Source organism: Gorilla gorilla, chromosome 18 (genome assembly GCF_029281585.2).
Source record: "Gorilla gorilla gorilla isolate KB3781 chromosome 18, NHGRI_mGorGor1-v2.1_pri, whole genome shotgun sequence".
In the NCBI taxonomy this organism is placed as follows: domain Eukaryota; kingdom Metazoa; phylum Chordata; class Mammalia; order Primates; family Hominidae; genus Gorilla; species Gorilla gorilla.
In genome coordinates this window covers 81,658,603-81,680,186 of record NC_073242.2, presented here as the reverse complement: position 1 = coordinate 81,680,186, position 21,584 = coordinate 81,658,603, and the positions used below count along the sequence as shown (strand labels likewise).

General features: G+C 41.6%; 1 long non-coding RNA gene across 1 annotated transcript in view; it reads left to right on the top strand.

Annotated features, from left to right (window-relative positions):
• Positions 1-4: 4 nt before the first annotated feature.
• LOC129527441 (uncharacterized) overlaps positions 5-21,584 on the top strand; it is a 33,783-nt gene continuing 12,203 nt past the window's right edge. The window contains exons 1-2 of the long non-coding RNA XR_008672421.2: positions 5-474; positions 15,906-16,037. This is a non-coding gene — a long non-coding RNA (uncharacterized lncRNA). The remainder of the gene's footprint in view (positions 475-15,905; positions 16,038-21,584) is intronic.

Here is a 21,584-nt window from a genome sequence, read left to right as displayed (position 1 = left end):
GGCCAGAATGTTCCTTGCTGCAGACGCATTGGCCCCATCTGCAGGTCCTCTTTGACACCTACCTTACTCTCTCCCTCCACTCACACTCTGAGAACTGTGCTCAGGGGCAGCGCTACAACTTCCACATTGGTCTTTACAGGGCTTGAGTGATTATTTCAAGAACAGAACCCTGTGTTGAAAACTTTACCATATTTCGTTGCATCTAAGACACATTTTTTTTTTTGTAATTTAACATCTCTAAGGTTGGGTTATGTTTCTTCATCATTGTCAGGTTGGAGTTTAATTAGCAGCACTTTTTTTAATGTCACACACAGTAAAGGTGATGCATCTCACAATTGAGATCATCTTAGACATGATGGAATATGGAATCGTGTGCCTGTTACAAGCCAGGCTCTTGTCTGGGTTCTAGAGACGGTGGAAACCAAGACAGCACCATCCTCTAGTGGTGTTCACATCCCACCACAGTGGAGTCAGGTAAGTCAAACAGGAGCAAGTCAACAAGAGGATTTCATATGGTATTACATTTTGGAACAACATAATAGAAAAAAACAGATAATATGATCTAGAGTTTTAAGCTACTGTTAAGAGGACAGTCCATGGGGGCGTCTCAGAGGAGGTGAAATTTACACAGGAAGCTGAATGCTAGAAGGAAGATTACCTGGTAAGGTCCAGGACCAAGAGCTTTCCAGTGTGAAGGAATAGCCAGGTCGTCCCTACAATGAGAATTGTATTAGAAGGATGTTACTGGTAGAGTCCTTATGTGCGTAATTCTCTAAATATGTGCAAATGAGAATAGTCATAGATTTCCCCAAAGATCTTGTGCCTCTATCTTTCCTTGATTTTTTTTAAAACCAAGCTCCCAATCTACCTTCATCAAGGACTGTCTTAGTTTCCTAGGGCTTCTGTAGTAAATTACCACAAACTTGAGTGATTTAAAACAAGAGAAATTTATTTCATTATAGTTCTAGAGGCTACCAGTCTGAAATAAAGGTGTCTGTAGGGCCATACTCTCTCTGAAGGATGTAGGGGAAAATGTGTTCTATGCTTTCTCATAGTTTTTGGTGTTAGCTGGAAATCCTTGTAATTCCTCGGCTTGGAGTAGACACATTGCTCCAAGCTCTGCCTCTGTAATCACAGGGCTTTCTCCCCATGCATGTCTGTCTCTTTTCCTCTTCTTACAAAGACATCAACCATGTCGGATTGGGACCCACTCTCATTCCGTATGACCTTGTCTTCACTTGATTACATCTACAAAGACTCTATAAAAGCATAGTCACAGGTACCAGGGATTAGGACTTCAACATATCTTTTTAGAGGACACGATTGAACTCATAACAGTTATCCTAATAATACATATCAAGAGGAGGCCTTAATGGAAGTCTGATGCCACTTTGATAACATGAGACCCGAACCCTCTCACCACCAAACAGATCTCCCACATTTTGTTTACTGAGAAGAAAAGTCATGACGCCATCTTTAGGGTTTAGGATCCAAATGCCATGTTTCCCTGCAAGCATTTTCTAATCTCTCTATTGGCCTAGGTGATTTTGGTGATAAGGTAAAAGCTTTATTTTGGTGGAAGATGGTCATCACCCTAAACCTCCCTAATGGTAATCATTGACTGCAACAATTAATAACACTATTTTTGGAGTATGCGGGTGGCAGCCATAGCCAAGTGAGAAATTTCTAATAACTTGGTAGCCAGTTGCCATCAGGAGTATTAGTATTGAAATAGGTAGTTCATTCCTCTGTCTATTCCTGTTACGATATAATGCCACCTTTGGAAGTCATCATAAAATAATAGCTGGCATTTATTGAGTGCTTATCATGTGTTAGGTATTTGCCACATGGTTTAAATGTATTGTGAACCCATTTAATTATTGCAATAACCTCATGAAGTAGGTACTATTATTCCCCTCACTTTAAGTTGTGGGGAACGAAAGTTACAAAAGCTTCTGTGTCTTGCATACTGTCACTAAGCTGGTGGGTGATGTAAAGAAGATTCAAATTTAACAGGCCTGGCTTGAAAGCTTGTGGGTGTAACCACTCTCTCTACTGCTCTTCAACAGGGCAGCCCCCTCATTTTATACCAGACAAGGGAAATGATGTTCTCAAGGTCACACGGCTGAAAGATACCAGAACTGATTAAAGGACCCAGATTCTTCTGATTCCCGGGCCAAGTGCTTGCTCTGCTGCCCCTTGCTTTCCCAAGGCTTCATCAACATTCACAGCCCTGTGAAATTTCCCAGTGTGGTATCTGACCCCGATCCCTAAGAGCAAGCCCAAGATAGTCCATGAAAAGGTCCTGCTGGCAGAGGCTAGAGCCCTGACAGTGCCGCCCTGCACAGTGGACACCAGCCCCTGTGAAGTCCAGATGTTGCTCAGGAACGTATTGGTCATTGTAGGCAAAGGAGTGCCCCTCGATGTAAGTGTTTTCTGGACCTCTGTCACTGCTACAGAACTAAGTCTGCTCCATCTCAGCTCACTGCTGGCTGAAGCACAGTGGGGTCACTCTTCTGAAATGGAACTAGATTCTAAATCTGATCAGTTTCACCTTTCAAAGCTATTGGTTTCCTAAAATGCTGTCTCACAAGAGATTGAGACCAGGTACCTTGGTCTCCATTTGGGGAGGGGAACAGGGTGGTTTGGGGTCAGGGGTGGGAGGAAGGTTTCTCAAGTATATCTCTCCTTTTGTATTTTTTTTTTTGAATGTTGTACCCTGTGAATATATGGGCTATTGAAAAGACAGTCTGAAGTACAACCTTGGGTTGGTGAGAAAATACTAAATACATTGTAACCGATTAGCAGTGTCTGCCCTGAGTGGGGATAAAGCAGTATCAGTACATGGGCTGACATTTCTTACCTCTGGATACTTTTCATGAGATTCATAATTTATAGCTCATGATGATAGAGCTCCTTATTTCCCAGGGAGAAGATTGCAGGGCAGTTGTCAGTGTTTTGCACATTTCCAGATCTTTTTCAAAGCTCATCATAGCTACGTGAGTGTCAGAAAATGGGTTTTAACAACTTCTCAGCTGTGAGAGGAAGCAAGACCCCCGGGGATCTATTTCATGTCTAACCTCACTCCCTCTTGTTGACTGCATAAAAAATAAGGGGTGGCATTTTTTGTTTCCCCCCAGGGGTGTCCTAACCTCATGCTCCCTGGTGTCACCCCTTCCTCCTTCTGCAGGAATTAGATAGCTCTTCTTCAGGTTCCTCCCGCTACTCAGGCTCCAGCCTCCAGCAGAGGCTCACAGGAGTGAAGACTCAAGATGATCCCATTTTGGGCCAGGCACAGTGACTCATGCCTGTAATCCCAGCACTTTGGGAGGCCCCAGCGGTGGGCGGATAGCTTGAGTTCAGGAGTTCGAGGCCAGCCTGGACAACATGGTGAAACCCCGTCTCTACTAAAAATATAAGCATTAGCTGGGCGTAGTGGTGTGCACCTGTAATTCCAGCTATTTGGGTGGCTGAGGCAGGAGAAATGCTTGAACCTGGGAGGCGGAGGTTGCGGTAGCCAAGACTGCGCCACTGCACTCCAGCCTGGGAGATAGAGTGAGACTCTGTTTCAAAAAAAGAAAAGAAAAAGATGAGCCTGTTTTGATGTTTCTGCCTGGAAAAACTACCCTTTACAAACACATTTGTTGCTCATGCATTATCTGTTGGCTATCTACCCATGTGCCCATCTGTTGAGATGGCAGTGTGCCTGATCCCAGGCCCTGAAGCCAGCCCCAGTAAACCTAGGTGCCAATCATCAGTGAGCTGGCTGCAGGAGACTTTGCCCTCTGGGGATCCTTCTCCCAACATTACCTTGAGAAGACTGAGCCTGCAGGCATGCCTCCGGCTTTCTAGCCTGATTCTTGGCTGGAGGTATACTCCCTGTTGGAGATTCCCAGCTTAGGATGAGAGAGACTTGTCCTGTGGAGGATGAGGCCCAGTCTAAGCTGAGACTGTGTTGGAGGGAGAGGAGAGGTGGTGAACTTGAGACGTGTGCTTAAGTCAAATGGGATCCTGCCTGCCTACACTGTGGAGAAAGGCAGGGATGTCAGTGTAGAGTAGAACCACATCTCTTCCACTGAATCCCATACGTGTGAGTGTGTGTATATGTGGGGTGGGAGGACTAAGTTCATCTACACCGCCAGTGATAAGTCAAATGTCTTTATTTCCCTCCCTTGTTCCAAAATGGATTTGAAGAGACAGATAAAATATGCTAACAAGGGCACATTTCCATCTCTGGTGATACAGTTAGGCTCCAAAATGCACCTGGCAGGGTGGAGGTAGAAAATTAACTATGGCTTATGTCTGGCATAGCATCAGCCACACAGTATGAATGAGAATATGAATGAATGATAGAGGTTCCCTCACAGATGGCTTTGTCAATGAAATGTGATGACCTATTTGTTTACCTTATATTTTGAGCAACTACTATATGCCAGGGACCCTTCTGGGCTATTGGGAAGTAATACCAAGCAAGATAGACAAGCCCTCTGCTCTCAGAGGGCTTATCTTCTATCAGTGAACAGACAAAAACAAACAAATGAATGTGCAATGAAAACTGGGCAGAGCTCAAAAACTTTTCTCTTGCCCTGTGGAAAATAGCAGAATAGAAACTGGCATACATGTGTGTATTAATCCATTTTCATACTGCTATAAAGAAATACCTGAGACTGGATAATTTACAAAAGTAGAGGTTTAATTGACTCGCAGTTCCGCATGGCTGGGGAGGCCTCAGGAAACTTACAGTCATGGCAAAGTTGAAGGGGAAGGAAGGACCTTCTTCACAAGGCAGCAGGAGGGAGAAAGAGAGAGAAGGAGGAACTTTCAAACACCTATAAAAGCATCAGATCTCGTGAGAACTCACTCACTATCATGAGACTAGCATGGGGGAAACCGCCCCCATGATCCAATCACCTTCCTCCCTCGACATGTGGGAATTACAGGTCCCTCCCTCCACACATGGGGATTACAATTGGAGATGAGACTTGGGTGGGGACACAGAGCCAAACCATATCAACCTGTTAAGCCATCACCTGCATTTGCTAGAAGGTTTCCAAAGAGCCCCCTGCCACAGCACACATACTCATGTATGTAAACATATACACTTACATGTACACACACTGTCTTCTTGAACTTGGAATGCTGCTGAGAGATACATAATTTTTTCCTGTCAAATGTGCAAAAAGCATACCTCTATGACTAGACTGGGGGTCTTGTCAAGAATCCAGAGAGATCCCAGTTCGCTTGGATCTGTTGTAAGGTTTCTGTACCTCAAATCATAACATCTGGGCATCTCTTTGGAGCCCTAACACCTGCGTGCTGACTCTGGATATGTGTGGGAAAGGGCCTTGGCTTCTGGGTCGTGTCCCCCCATGTATCTACCCTGGAAAGCTGCGAAGGTGGGAGAATGGCTACTGTAGAATCAGGGCACATGAAATGTGACTTGGGAGAAATTACCACATAGGATCCTCTACTTCTTCTAAGATTCCATCTGCCTTAGAGACTGTGATTCCTGGAAGATTCCAGAGCTCTGACTTCCTTGGGTTGCTTGAATGCTCAGGGGTTTGAAGAGTGATGGGAACCATGGCTTGGTTATATGATTGAAGATATTTGGGTGTCAGGGAGACAATACCATCTAGATCTGAGGGATGGCAGTCAGAAAAAGGTAATCTTCCATGGGATGGAGACTGAGTCTCCTTTTTAGCATACAAGGGCCACTCTGATTATGTCTAATAACCAAATCATCCATGAGTAGCCTGGTATAGTGCTCAGTCAGCCAGGGTGGTTATCTCCAATTATACCCAGTAGGATTAAGAACCTAATGCCCATTAAGTTCTCCATGGCTGGTGAGTGAGTGCCTGTGAGAGAGATAGAAGAGAATGTGATAATGGGACTATCTCATGTGCTGAGATGGGAGTAGACTATGAGCCCCAGGCAGTCTACTATGTAAATGGTGGGAAGGATGGTATTGTCTGTCACCATATTATCAAGATCTACCATAACAATGCTGGTCCAAGGTAGGATTCAGTAATATTGGTGTGATGAGTGAATGAATGAATGGTAGTAACTGTTCTTTTCCTCAAAATGAAGTAAATGTGATGGGAACATTTTTGATGCTAGTACCCATAGTGCAGAGAAATTGGTAGTGCTGGTGGTGATGATGAGGGAGAGGGAAATTATTATTAGACTGAGAGACAACATGCTACCTTGGTGCTGGCTGCAAAATCCCAGCATAAATCACATTGTCACAGATAAAAAGTAATAATCACCATTGTGGGTGACAGGACGGATGGACAGGCAAGTTTCTGCAACTTTTGTACGAGCATAATTTGGTGTACTACCTCTCTGGAGATGCATGTTGGCAATAAGTTTCAAAAAAATTTAAATATGTGTGACGGTCCAGCTGGGCCCAGCTAAACTAGGACACATAAACTAGTTTACAGGTTTATCCTAAAATATCTAAGAATTTACATGGGTGCTTAGCTACTAGGGAGATCCTTAATACTTTGTTGAACATAGCAAAATATTGGAAATAGCTTAAACATCCTCCAAGAATGGGCTGGTTGAGTAAATGGTGGCCCTTGCATATCCTAGAATACCATGCTGCCATTTAAACAGCATTGTAGACATATTTGTCGACATAGAAGCTTGTGTATTTATTAGGATCTGGTTAGGCTGCAAGTAACAGAGAAGAAAAAAAGTGTTGCTTTAACAACAGAAAAAGAAGTTGGTTTCTACTGTGGCTTGAATGTTTGTTCCCTCCCAAATGTAGGTTGAAGTTTAATTATAACAGTATTAAGAGATAGGACCTTTAAAAGGTGATTAGGCCGTGAGGGCTCTGCCCTGATGAATGATTCATGCTGTTATCTCAGGAGGGAGTTCCTTATAGAAGGATGAGTTTGGCCCCCTTTTGCTTCTCTCCCTCACCCTCTCTGGCCATTCCACCATGGAATGATGCAGCTAGAACACTCTTGTCGGATGCGGGTCCCATGATCTTGGATGTCCCAGCATTTAGAACTGTGAGAAAATAAATTTCTGTTCATTATAAATGACCTAGTCTGTGGTTTTCTCTTAATGGCAAACAAACTAAGAGTTCCTCTCTTATGTGAGAGTTCAGGGTTATGTTGGGGGCTCTTCAGTCTTCTAGGATCAAGCTTCCAGATTTCTGCTGTCAGGATTGTTAAAAACAAAACAAAACAAAACAAAAATCCTTGGCACTGGGTAGCCATCAAAGTGTTATAAGCAGCACATGGCTTTCCTCCGCCTTCTTTGCAAAGATGTCCTCATTCTTCTCAATGAAGTTGGGAGTTGTTCTAGTTTGTAGGACTCATGCAAACTCAGACAGTGCTTATGAGGACTTTAGACAAAGAAGTAAAGATATGGGGCTCCACATGGTCATGACTCTGTATCCCTGAGTAAGCTGCTTTTAATTTTTGTTGGCCATTTCACTTCCGTTACATTCTCAGTTAATAAATAGTGAAAGTTTAGAGAAACATCTCTCTATTTTTTTTTGAGCTTTGAAGCCACAATAGCAAATGAAAGGCATATGTGAAGGATAAATCAGGTTTATTTTAGTACTTCCCAGCATATCCCCATGTGTAATTGTGTTGGGTGATCTCTAAGACACCAAGAAGTGTTTGTAAAGATTTTCTTTACAAGTCTACATTTGCAGCCTTCTGTGAAAGTGAGGCAGCATTTGCTCATTAGGATGGACCCTGAAGCAAGAAACACATCACCAGTCTTACTGGAACACTCAATTCAGTCAAATTAGATAGGAGAGCATCACTTCAATACCAGCTTTGCAAGGCCATGGCCTCAAGCCAAAATAACTACCACTAAGTGTTGACTATGATTACTTCTGGGAGGCAATAGAGTTCTCGGAAGCTGGGTGGGGTATGAGAATTAGGGGGTCCCAAAGGACTGAAGTCAATAGGGGAGGTGGTGACATGTTAGTGGTGGACAATAAAGCCTCATTTTACTGGGTTAGAAAGAGTTAGCACAGCATTGGTCTTGATAGAGGCCTTAGCAGTTTAGCAGTTTATACTTTATTTGATAGCAACTCCCACTCTGTTGTTTTTAATAGGTCCTTTAAATTTGCATTTTCACCAGAGACACTTAAAACTAAGATAGAGAGAAGTCAATGATGAGGGTGCTTTGTTATAGAAGGGACTCTTTGGGTTGCAAAAAATGGCAATGAACTTGAGTCAGCTAATGTACAGGGAGACTTCTATCAAAGAATCGGAGGTAGTCTATACACCCTGGAGCAAGAAGTTTGGTGGGAGAACTATAATGCCAGTAGAAGTCTGGTGAACTTAACTGACAAGTGCTCTCTGATTGTTGGTAGGAATACAGGGTCCATGGTGGCTATCACGAAATAGCTACCTTGTCCACCTTCCAAGTCTGCATCGTCCTATAGTTTCAGCATCCAAAGTTAACTGGTACTGTTTCTTCATGCTCTGATTCAGAAATCTGAAACAATCAAATGTGACTGGCACAGTCTAGGTCAGGTGCTTATCCAATCAGCTGTGGTTGATGGGGGTGGCAGGTCATGTGGGGCTCATGAGAGCTGAGTCTTTGAAAAAACGAAAAGGGCAGATACTCTAAGAAGGAACGTGGAGTGGTTATAAATAATCAACAGAGGACATCATTTGTGTCTATAACATATTTACCTAAAAAGAGAAGCAAATATGCTAAGCTCACAGCCTACACAGTAGATTCTTAGGAGACAGGAAGACAATCTGTGTGCTGTGCTGCCCCCCTCTTTGGGCTTCTCTCCTTACTTCTTTACCAGTTTTCTAATTACTACCAGCAGAGCAATCAATACAAGGTTATCAACAATAGGAACAAGTTAATTAAGATGAGCAAATTAATCAGGTAATTAAATGGCCTTCCCTCAAAAGGTGAGCCTGTCGAGATGTTAGTGACATTAGGTCACATCAAGTTGTCTTTCTGCAGGCATACAGGAATCGTGGCAACTGTGGATCATGCCAGCCTGAACCACGATTTATAATCCTCATCCGTGTGCACAGGATTTCTTTGGTCTTATCCACAGTAAGCTCATATTCCAGTGTAAACTCCCAGAACCTTGATTTTGTTCCCAGTGTATGAGCCCTTTGTGTCAGGGGCAGACCTGGGTAGCTTAGTAACCCAATACATATTCTTTCCTTTCACCTGATAAACAAAACTCCAGTCTATCATTGGTGTGCCTGCTTAAAGACTACATTTCCCAGCATTCCTTGCAGCTGTAAAGTAGCCAAGGAAATTTGGTGAAAATCATTGAACAGTTCTTCTGCACTTCTTTGAATGGCTGATCTGGCTAGGAGACATGCCCTTTCTATTTCTGTTTTATTTTAGAGTTTCTGCATATTTTAGAGTTCTGTGGTTTCCTTTTTTTAAAAAAATAAAAAACTATTTTTTGCCCAGATTTTATATTTTTTTCATTTGTTTCAAGAGAATGTGTAATTGATTGTTGAAGCATTTCTGTCTCCTTTAAAATCCTTGTTAGGCAATTCCAGCATCTGATTCATCTGAGCGTTGCTGTCAGTTGATGGTCTTTTTTAGTTCACTTGTGTTTTGCTTGGTTCTCAGTGTCATGGCTTTTTACTGTATACTGAACATTTTGGCTATTATATTAGGAGACTCTGGATCCTGTTTTAATCTTTTATTTTAGCAGGCAGTCAGCCTGTTTAGGTTTAGCACAGAGGTCTTGGCATACTTTCGTGGACTGTGGTTACAAAGACAGTTTAATTTTCAGAGCCTTTGTGATGTTGTTTTGGTCTGCTTGGTGTATCTGGTGCTGCTGCCTGAAGAGAAAGAGGAGTTTCTGCAGACCAGCAGAAAGGTGGCACTTGGTGGGGGAGGAGAACCTCAGGCCCTGTGAGGAAGAACAGCACTTCTCCTGGATGCTTATTTTCAAGGAGCAAAAAAGTAGAACCCTGGTCCTGTGGACTGGAACCCACCATACCAGCTTTAGGCTAAATAAGCTTTAGGCTGCTCTTTTCTTATGTAAGAGAAAAAAATTTGTAACTTGTTTTAGCCACTGTTATTCATGTTTTCTGCAATATACTTGATATGATTTGGCGGTGTCCCCACTCAAATCTCATCTTGAATTGTAGCTCCCATAATTCCTAAGTGTTGTGGGAGGGACCTGGTGGGAGAGAAATGAATCATGGGGGACAGTTTCCTCATACTGTTCTCATGGTAGTAAGTCTCACGAGATCTGATGGTTTTATAAAGAGAGATCCCCCTTTCACTTGGCTCTCATTCTCTCTTGTCTGCCACCATGTAAGACGTGACTTTTGTCTTCTGCCATGATTGTGAGGCCTCCCCAGCCATTTGGAACTCTGAGTCCATTAAACCTCTTTTTTTTTTTTTTTTTTTAAGTAAATTACCCAGTCTTTGGTATGTCTTTATCAGCCTCATGAAAATGGACTAATACACATAACTTAATCCTATTGCCATAAGAGGGAGGGAGATAGAACAGGGAGTCCCCAAAGTTGGCTGACTCTTATTCTTCTAGGCTAAGCAATTTGCCAGCCCCATGTCTATGGCCTATGCCACCATCCTTGGCTACAGGAATTCTCTCCTCCAAATCACAGAATGCTTTCCTATGTGAAGGGACAGAGTGACTATGTTTAGAGATTAAAGTATGGTCAGCCTGAGTCTGAATCCCAGCTTTATCACTGGCTTTGTGACCTCACACATGTCACTTCAGTTACAACTGAAAAAAGGATAATAATAACTGGTTGTTATGAAGACTAAAATATATAATGCACATTTGGCCATCACCGTCATCTTCTACTTGTAGCAAACATTATTTCATAAGAAATGGGTCACATAAAACACAGCATGTAAATAACAAAAGCTAACATTTACAGAGCACTTACTAAGAACCAGGCACTGGCTTACACACTTTGTGTTAACTCATTGAGTCCATACACACTCACGAGGTAGTTATTATAATTATAACCATTGTTCCCCTTTAATAAGCCATGGGACTCAAAGGAAGCTGAGAACTTTATCTCAGTTACACAGCTAGCAAGAGCTGGAGCTGAGATGTGATCCCAGGTCTGTCCAACTCCAGAGCAAAGTTTTAACAAAATAGATTATTAAACGGAGAGATATCTCTCAGATTTGGGGATACGAACAATTAATTCACTTCATTCATTCAGCCATTCAAGTAGTATCCATTGAGTTCTTATTCTGTATCAGTTCTGTGGTAGGCACTGCTATGGTTTGAATGTTTGTGTCTTTCTAAAATTTGTGTTAAAACTTAATCACCAATGCAATGGTATTAAGAGGTGGGGCCATTGGGAGGTGATTAGGTTATGAAGCCCTGCCCTTATGAATGGAATTAGTGCCCTTGTAAAAGATCTTAAAGAAGTCTGTTTAGTCCTTTTTGCTCTCTGTCATTTTGCTATGTGAGGATGCACCAAGAAGGCACCATCTTGAAAGCAGAGACTGAGCCCTTTGCAGACATCAAATCTTCTGGTGCCCTGATGTTGGACTTCCCAGCCATCAGGATTGTGAGAAATAAATCTCTATGATTTATAATTTACCAGATTTAAGGTATTTTGTTATAGCAATAGAAATGGACTAAGACAGGCACTATACATACAAAGATGTACAAAACATGGCCATGCTTTCAAGGGGCTTCCAGTATAATTGCAGGAGGTAGACATGTAAAGAAATGTGCGCCCTAAAAATTTAGAGGCATGATGAGGTATGTATATATGGAGTTCATTTGGAGCATACAGCAGAAAGAAGTCAATTCTCAGGGAATGAAGGAATATTTGGTCCCATATCCCAGAAAGCCAATTCTGCAACATTTCCTGAAAGGTCTATTTTCTAATAGAATTTTGAAGAATCCCTAGTTTCTTGTTTTGCTTGTGACAAAGAAGCATGACAGCACATGCCAAACATACCTGAACAAGGGCTTTTGTTACTTGTGAAGGAAAAGATCCATGCTTCGTTTAAAGCTGGAAAGTACTAGAAGGTGCCTCAGCAGACAAGGCACTTCCCTTTCTAGAGCACATAGGAAGCTCCAGGGCAGGTTAGGTTTGGCTTCTGTTTCTACTGTTGTTCCCTGACACCTCATTGGCCTTTACCCACTCACAGCTTCCACCAGTAGGCACCAGATGGTTGGGTTGATGAGGAAAAGTCCACACAGCAAGAGAGATGGCAGCCAAGTAAAAAAAACAGAGGCTGAGCAGGGGTTGAAAGGCAGGTGCTCTTGAATCTTTTCACTAAGCACCACAACATTTCTTTTTCTCAAAAGCAACTTAAGTTCAAAATTTCTGCACTTAGAAAGATACTATGATGAAGCCAGACATGGTAGCTCACACCTGTAATCCCAGCACTTTGAGAGGCCGAGGTGGGCAGATCTCTTGAGGCCAAGAGTTAGAGACCAGGCTGGCCAGCACGGCAAAACCCTGTCTCTACTAAAAATACAAAAATTAGATGAGTGTGGTGGCAAGTGCCTGTAATCCCGGCTGCTACATGAGAATCACTTGAACCCAGCAGGTGGAGGTTGCAGTGAGCTGAGATGGTGCCACTGCACTGCAGTCTGGGTGATGAAGTGAGACTGCCTCACCAAAAAAAAAAAAAAAAAGAAAAGAAAAGAAAAAGAAATAAAAGAAGAAAGAAAAGAAAGAAAGAGAAAGAAAGAAAGAAAGAAAGAAAGAAGGAAAGAAACTATAAACAAAATGAAAATGAAAACCACAGGTTGGGAGATAATATTTGCAAAACATCTGACAAAGGGCTTATATCCAGAATATATGAAGAACTCCTACAACTCAATGAGACAGATGACCTAATAAAAAAGGAAAAGAAGATTTGAATAGTCAACTCACAAAATAAAATACCCAAGTGGAGAATAAGCACATGAAAAGATGCTCACATTCTTAATTATTAGGGGAATGTAAATTAAAATGATAATGACATATCACTACACACCTGCTAGAATGGCTAAAATTAAAATGATTGGGAAACCAAGTATTGAGAAGGAGGTGGAGCAACTAGAATTTCCATACATTGTTGCAGGGTTGTAAAATGATATAATCACTTTGGAAACAAGTTTGGTAGTTCTTTATAAAGTCAAACATTTATTTCCGATATAATCCAGTTATTTTACTCATGGAGGGTTACCCAAAACAGATGAAAGCACCTATTTATAAAAAGAAAAACTATACAATAATTTCATAGTAGCTTTATTCATAAAAGTCCAAATTAGAAACAATCTAAATGCCTCACTATGGGTTTTATTAAATGTAAATATCCTAAATGTTTTTAATAATTGTGTAAGTTGTGGACCATCATTTAATTAACTGGTCTCTATTGTTTGACAGCTAGGTCATTTGTGATATTTTTGTCATATCATAAGTAAAACTACATTTTCACAGCTAAATTTGTGCACAAATCATAATTATGTCTTAAGATACATCCTAGAAGAACAACTTTTTGGTCAAAGGTTGGAAATGTTTTAAGGCTTTTGATATATTAATTTCATACATACATAGTTATTTGATAAATCACCTATAACTGGGGAGATCTGAACTATCTTCAAATGAAATATTTTAAAGCAAGCTTGTCCTGCATGTGGCCCAGGATGGCTTTGAATGCAGCCCAACACAAATTTGTAAACCTTCTTAAAACATTATAAGAAATTTTTTGTGATTTTTTTTTTTTTTTGCCCATCAGTTATCATTGGTGTTAGTGTATTTTATGTGTGGCCCAAGACAATTCTTCTTCCAGTGTGGCCCAGGGAAGCCAAAAGACTGAACACCGCTGTTTTAAAGTGTATGCCAATTGAGAAGAGGAAGATGGTATCTCATTGGTGCCTTAGTATGCATTTTTCTGATTGCTTCTACCACTCTTTTCTTGCTATTTTGGCTGTAACAGGATTGGACCCAGGAGTTTATCATGACTAAGTTCAAAGGGTGGAGCAGCAGCAAACATGGATGACTTCTGACTCTCTAAGTCACCCGACCCCAGGGTCAACCAGCTAATATCGGTCTTGACATTAAACAGATCCCCAGGCAACAGGAGTCTCTGAACCAAATCCTTAGCTCAATTGCAGCACTGGCCAGATGGGAGAAAAATGTCTCAGTGCCCAAGGATCACGGTCCAATTTCAGACAGCTAAGACCTGAAGAAAGTGAACTAATTCACACTAAAGGGATAAGTGCTACTATGTATGGCCAACACCCCTCCTATTATCATCTCCTTCACAAGCACACAGATCTGTTAAGACTTTGATCCAGTTACTAAGCTCTCCCTTGGGGAATCAACACCACCGAAAAGAAAAAAAAATGTAATACTCAAGGAGCATCTCTACTTCTCTATTCTCCTTCCAGATTTATCGGAGATGGAGACCAAATAAATGCTTTCTAATATTTATAGAAAAACAAAGATCTTACTGGTAGAGGGGTCGATTTTTCTTTTCTACAACATTCCAAGCGTTAGCACATGCCTCTGACTTTTGTTCGACTTTTCCTGGCCAGAGAGAAAGTCTGTTTATACTTCAGTCTGAAAGAAAACCTTGGGATGGGAATTCTCCATAAAGGCAGAATTGTCGGTGCTGGTAAAAGAACAATGTTGTGTATTGTGAACACGAAAATTGATGAGGTCAGAACCACCCCAGGGACATGAAAATATATATTTATGTAAGAGGCAGTGAAATTTGTCTGCAATTAAGTTTTACCAAAACTCTCAAATCTGTTGTTTGGTTTTAAGCAGATGTTGAAAAGGTTTATCCTGGATTCTGTCTTTATTGATAGGATGTCTTTTGATCTGCAGCCAAATAAGAAATCTGGATGTTATTTTGGATTTGGAAATTTCTTTTAAATAAACATATTAGTTAAGTATGTAAATCTGCTTATCATCACTTCGGGCATATTGCCAGAGTGGGAAACATCTGGGGCCTGGTGTCAGCCGACTTATTAATTCACACTTAGAGTATGTTTCACCCAGGTTACTGCTGAATACTGTTGTCTTGATTGCCTAAGTCAGCTATGTCTTGACAACAGTTAGTTACAAGTTTTGAGGCTTAAATTTTGACTCATGAGAAATTCATGGAGTGGGGTCTGCCTGGACCTAGCGATTTAGGCTTCTAGCCCCCTTCAGGATTGATTTTGGAAATTAATTGTTAACGTTTTGGATTATAAATGACAGAGATCTGGGTTATTTATCTGAACCGACCAGCATGTAATTCCGGGAAGGGATTATATGGCCTGCTCCTGATAAGCACTGAAGTGGGGTCATTAATAGAACTTTCTGCCATAAAGCTCTCACCACTTTATGGAAGTGCCTCTCCCTCCAGTTCAAAGGATACTCAATCGACTTCAACCTGTAAGTCTAGGGTGAATCATTTTGTCTGGCGGGCTGGTAGATAATGAATGGGTACAACCTAGCATTCTTATTAATACAGGTAATGTAGTATATAGATCCAGGGAGTGTGCTGTTCCTCATACGCTTCTATACCAAGAAATGAACACCATGGAATGAATGCGTTTGGAGAGCACCCTCATGAATGAAGACTTTGCACTCAACAGCAAAAATGATTCTAGACATTGGTTGACAGAGCAGCTGGAATTCACGTTCTGAGGCCCTGAAGAAGTGATTTGTGACAAAAAGGAATTTGAGCAAAGCTGTGTTTATGTGTGTCTTCTGGTTAGTCCTTACAAAGCATCGGAAAGACTTTTTGGTCTTCCTTGGCATTAGCTAGGGTAATTAATACTAGCTACTATAAGGAAGAGTCCTCAAATTTCTGTGACATAAGAGAAATGAAATTGTGTTCCTGTGTCACATTCTTGTGCAATGTGGGACAGCAGGGCAGGGAGTGGGAGCTCTGCTCCACATGGTCATTCATGGATGACATTCTTTCTGTCTTGTCGCTTTGCCATCTTCTAGGACTTTGAAGTCCTCCATTGGATCTTCTTGGAAGATGAGGGAAATGAGAGAGTGTGGAGAGAGATTTTGTAAGTCGGGTCTGGAAGTGGTCATTGTTCAGAATCCAGCCACTTGGCTACATGGAACTATAAGGTAAGTTGGAAAATATGCTCAAGTTGTATGCTCAACAGAAAACATTTGATATATATTTAGTCTTGCAGTAGGCATCTTGACCATAATCATAACAAAGATTATCATAACAATAGCTAACAGTTGTGGCATATGTAATACATGCCATGTTCTGAGCTAAATGTCTAGTGATGCATCATCTCATTTAATGTTATTAATTCCATTCTGTAGATGAGTAGTAAACTGAGGCTCAGGGAGCTGAAATGATCCTCACAGTCTGATAAATACTGCAGCTGAGACCTAAACCCAGAGTACACTTGACTTTGGGTCACATGAGCTCAGTTATTTTCTCCCCATGCACATCTTCAGACTCCTCTGTCCAGCGCTGGGTCAACCCTGTCTCCTCTCTTCCTCTTTCTCTAGGCTGACACAGGTCGTTTTACTGACCGAGACCTAAAAATTTTCATTTAAATCCCCTGTCACTACCACGAACCTACAGTAAATCCTAGTGGGGGAAAGACACTTGAATATTCAGTCATAAACAATGCAAACTTCCTGCTCTGGGATGAGAAATGGATAAAATTGGTACCAGACATTTTAAGTCCCAAATATCACTCTAGTTAAAATTTTCCCTTTATAAGTATTTTCCCCTTTATAGGTAGAAGTAGTGATGTTTAACAAACATTTAAGTGACTCCTCAAACTCCTCATAATTCTAAAAAATAGGGGTCTTTGTATTTTTTGTTTTATTCCAAACTTTTTTTTTCAAAATAAGAAACATATTTTTCTATAAACTGTTATTTCCTCTTTACTCACAGTAATTGTCCTAGCAGTTGAGTTTCAGGACAACTTAATTTCTTTTCTCCCTCCCGCCCCCTTTTCTCTAGCTCCCTCCTCCCTTCTTACCTTCCTCTTCCCTCTTTCTCTGTCTTCCTTTCATTTAATATTTTCTAACCAACAATTTCATACTAGATTTATTATAATAACAAAGATAGCCAAGGTTTCTCCTTTCAATGGGCTTACATCTGGTTTTCTACAACAAAATTAAGTTCTTAATTTCTGTAAGAGTTTTGTCCATGTGAAAACAGATGAGGACCACAAAGTAGCTTACAACATGAGTGTGAGGAAATTTCACAAATCTCCCCAGCAAAGCAACTTGCTTGCATATATCATGTATGTGGGATTTAAATCTGAACCATATGAAAAAAGAAATTGTATTTTTTGTGCACGAACAAATATATACTTTTGAATAAATGAAAAGTAATAATACAAAATTTGTTAGTGGGATAAAAGGAGTAGAGATCAAGGAAGAAATCAGATGGAGGTAGCATAGAGACTGGATCTTCATTATGACTAGGGAACTCTACTGGGATGGAACATAAGTGTCCGATGGCAGGAAGTAATGATGGGTCACTCACTTCAGTGCTATCCACGTACCAATTGCCATACTCTGTTAGGTGTGAAAGGGCCCGGGTAGAGATGAGAAGTAAGTGTGACTGTCTTTAGGTCTCTTGCCATCACGAGGTCCATATTACTGGGATAAAGAGACCAGTTCTCCTCCTACTCATTCCCTACTCTATTGTATCCTGGGCCATGTGGCTTTCCTGGAAGTGGGGAAGCCATGAGCCATTGGTTGGCATGGCCTGTGGACATGGATAAACAGAACTCTGCCTGCCCTCCAGAGAGTGGCTGGAATGAGGGAAGAGATTTCTGCCAGGAGCAGGTGGAGACAGAGGTAGCAGGCACAGGACAATTTATTATCAAGGTGCTTTAGTGGCCTGAGAGCAAGTGTTCTCAGGAGCCAGGATAGATTCTAATTTGTTCTGTGTTTGCGTATGTTTGTGTTTGGGAGGACATGTGTCCTGTCACGGAGCTGGTCCTCCCTTCAAAGATACCTGCTCTTCCAGTGAGTGTGTTCACTCAAGAAGGGGGAAGAAACCGGTGGAGTGTGAGGGTGGGAGTGGGACAGATGTGGGAAAACTCTCCTCACAGGGTGCAGGTAGTGAAGGGGCCATAGTCAGTATAGAATTAAAAAACAATAATCAACTAAAAGTTTTTTGCTTTTTATTATCACCATACTCCACCAATTCTAAGCCACTCTTCCCATCAGGGTGCCATGCCACTGAAACCACATGGAGCCTGCAGGCACCCATGGGGCAGGTAACCCCTGCAGGCCAGATTGGTTCCCTGCCCCCCTTCCCACACTACACCCCCACCCCCATTACTGGCCCCATGGGATGTGAAGATTCACAAAGCACAAACACCAATGACTAAGGACACATTCGTTGTAAAGACAATTAATATTTTATGAACTAAATTAATAATTAATATAAAATAGATTAATACTCTATTTTATTAAAAATCATTCAATGGTTGTTTTCTCTCCCAAGGCTGAGTTTCTTCATTTTTCTTTCAGTCAAGAAGTTTGCATTAAGTCCTATAATGTGCACGGCCAGGTGCTGGGCATGGGTGGTACGACACAGTAGACCAGACAGTGACAGGGAGCCGACCTCCTAGGGCTAGAGACAGGCAGGGGGCAAGTGAGCAATGCACAAACAAGATGGTTTTAGCTGGTGTGAGCTATCACGAAGGGGCACATTGTAGGGTCATGAGATAGAAAGTGATGGGCAGGAGTGGATCTGTATTGTACAAAGGTGATCAAGGCTGGCGTCTCAGAGGAGATGTTGTTTGGGCTGAGATTTCGTGTTTGGGAAGGAGCCAGCTATGGCAGAAAAAACAGTGAATGCCAAGACCGGGAGCCAGGAACAAGTCTGGCCTGTTAGAGGAAATGAAGGAAGGCTTGTGTGGCTGGCAATAAGGAGGAGTCCTTTTGGGGAAGAGGCTGAAGGGATGCAGAGGCCAGGTGCATTCAGTCATGTAGGGTCATAAGACTGAGTTTGCACTCGGTGAGCCATGAGAAACACACCTTTGACCACTCCCCCCTTATCATCCTAATTTGCACAACTGCTTGTTTTGTGTTGTGTCTTTCATGTTTGCTAGCTTCTGCTGACCCTTTTCCCAGCACTCCAGTCTCCCCACCTCCTCTGCACTTGCTTGCACCACCTTCACTCTGTTCATGCACCTTCGAATGTCTTCTCCTTGGCACCCAATTCCACAATATGGCATCTTCTTCACGCTGCAGCCTTGTCATCTAATGAGGAAGGAAAGTTTGATTGGTTCTGACCACAAGCAATTGTCAGAACTCACATCCATTGTTGAGGTTGGAGGAGATAAACCAAATTAACCTGTGCCTTCCTTTTCTTATAAATGGAATTTCTTATCTTGGACTTTTTCTTGAGTCTTCTTGGGGAAAGAGATGTGAATGAGGAGGAGGGAGAATGAAGAAAGGAAAGATTAGGAGCTGTTGAGGCCTGGGAGAGTTCAGAGAGAAGGGTAAATGTCAGTCTGTGATTCCCTTACCTGACCTCTGTGCTGAAAGGAGTTATCTCTGTCCACCAAGTATATTTCTCTTTTCAGTCTTCAACAAAATCTTCTTCCTTTGGACTTCGTCTGCAGATCTGAGAAAAAAAAAACAGCCATTTAAGAATTTAAAGTGTAAACTCACTTGGGTGGGAGAAAGCCTGGTTATCCTCTTATTTAAGAATAAAAGTGCTGGTGTATATCTACATTTTTTTTCTCTCTCTCTCTCTACACACACACACACACGCACGCACACACACACACAATTTGTCAATAATTGGAGAGAAATGGCTGCTGGATTCCACTCTGACATACAGAATAGGTCAGGTGGATTCTACCTTTTTACTAAAGTAGAGGATGAATTCTATAGAATCCCTGCTTTAGTTTTTCCTTCTTTTTTTGTGCAAAAAGAAGAAAATAAATTGCAGGAATAATGCATCAAGTTGTAGCAATAAGTGGATGGTGTCCTGGAGGACAGGAAAGGCAGATACATCTAGACCTCTTGCCTAGAAGCACTACATGCCTTTATTTTATTTTAGAAAGAAAAAGATGATGTCATTTCAGGTTTTTATAGCAAGGAGGGTAGGATTAAAGCCCAGATTTTTCTGGGTTCCCTTGAGGGAGATGGCAGAGTTGGGTTCCTTAGATACAATGTCTCAGATGTATTTGTTTTCAGCTATTGTGATGGTTGGAGAAGCGCCTTGTATCTTCCAAATTTCTGTTGAGGCTCTAAGCCAAATAAAGTACAATTGCCCTACAGATGACATTGGAGACTCAAGAGCAAATATATTCTTTGCTCTTCAAAATGTGATTTGTGAAACTGTCAATATGACATAGTCAATCACTAAGTAGTTATTGATCAATCACTCAGCTTTGGATCCAGATAGGGCAAGTGCTTTGGATAAGGATAAGACAGAATCCCTAATGATGCTATCTAGTGGGGGAAATGAAGACACATCTTTGATGTGTTAAGAATTGTTTTATTTCAAATCACAGAAAACCCATTCCTAACTGACAACATCAAAAATAAAATTATCGGTTCATATAAATGAAAAATTCAGGGATGGGATGTGTATCGGTTATTGATGAATAATAAATCACCTCAACATACAGTAGCTTAAAACAACTGTTTATTTCACAGAAAATCTGCAAGTCAGCGATTTAAGCTGGGCTCAGTTGGATGTTTCTTCTGGTCTGAACTGGGCTCCCTTATTGATCTGCAGTTAGCTGTGGGTCAGCTAGGCAACACTACTTCTGGCTGTTGGCTGGGATGCCTTGGCTGTCATCCACATTGTCTCTCATCCTCCAGCAGGTTCACCTAGGCTTTTCTGCATGGTGCAGGATTCTGATAGCAAAAGCGCACACCATCACTTCCACTGGAATGCATGGGTCAAAGCAAGCTACAAGAGCAGTCCATATTCAAGGAGTAGGAAGTAGTTTCCATCGCTTAATGTTCTCAATGGGAGAACCTGCAAAGTCACATTACAAAGGGTTTAGATAAAGGAAAGTGTGAAAACTTGTCTATATTTTTTCCCAACCAATACCAGCTTTAGGCATGGCTCTATGTGGGGCTTGAACAATGTCATCCTTCTACTCTGCTGACTTCGGCCTCAGGCTCCCCATATATCCACAATGGCTGCAGCAGTTCCAGCCCTCACATTCAAGCCTAGTGAGAAAGGACAGCCTGTCTAATCACTTTCCTAGAAAGTCTCATTGGCTGTAACTGGATCATTTGCCTATAATTAAACAAATCTCTCTGCCCAAGGGATACAGTATATTAATTGGTCTAGGCTTAGTCACATGTTCCACCCTTGCCACAGAGATGGAGCTCCACCAGAAGTGGAAAGTGTGAGGCTTTAAGTGTGAGAGTGAGGGAACCTCAAGTGAAAATGGGTGGCTTTTTCCAGGAGTAATGGATGCTACTTGTAATAGTCATAGTGGTGGAATGACAGCAGATGTCCACAACCCCACAACAGAACACATTACATTTGTTACAGCTCTATTTGCTGCTTCCATATGATAAAGCAGTAGGTTAGAAGTTCTATGAAGCCAGATTTGAATCCAGATCTTCAGATGCCAAGCCCTGCATTTTGGCCTGAATTATTTTTCTCAGCACAAAGCATAATTCTTACGTGATATGAGACATGGATAG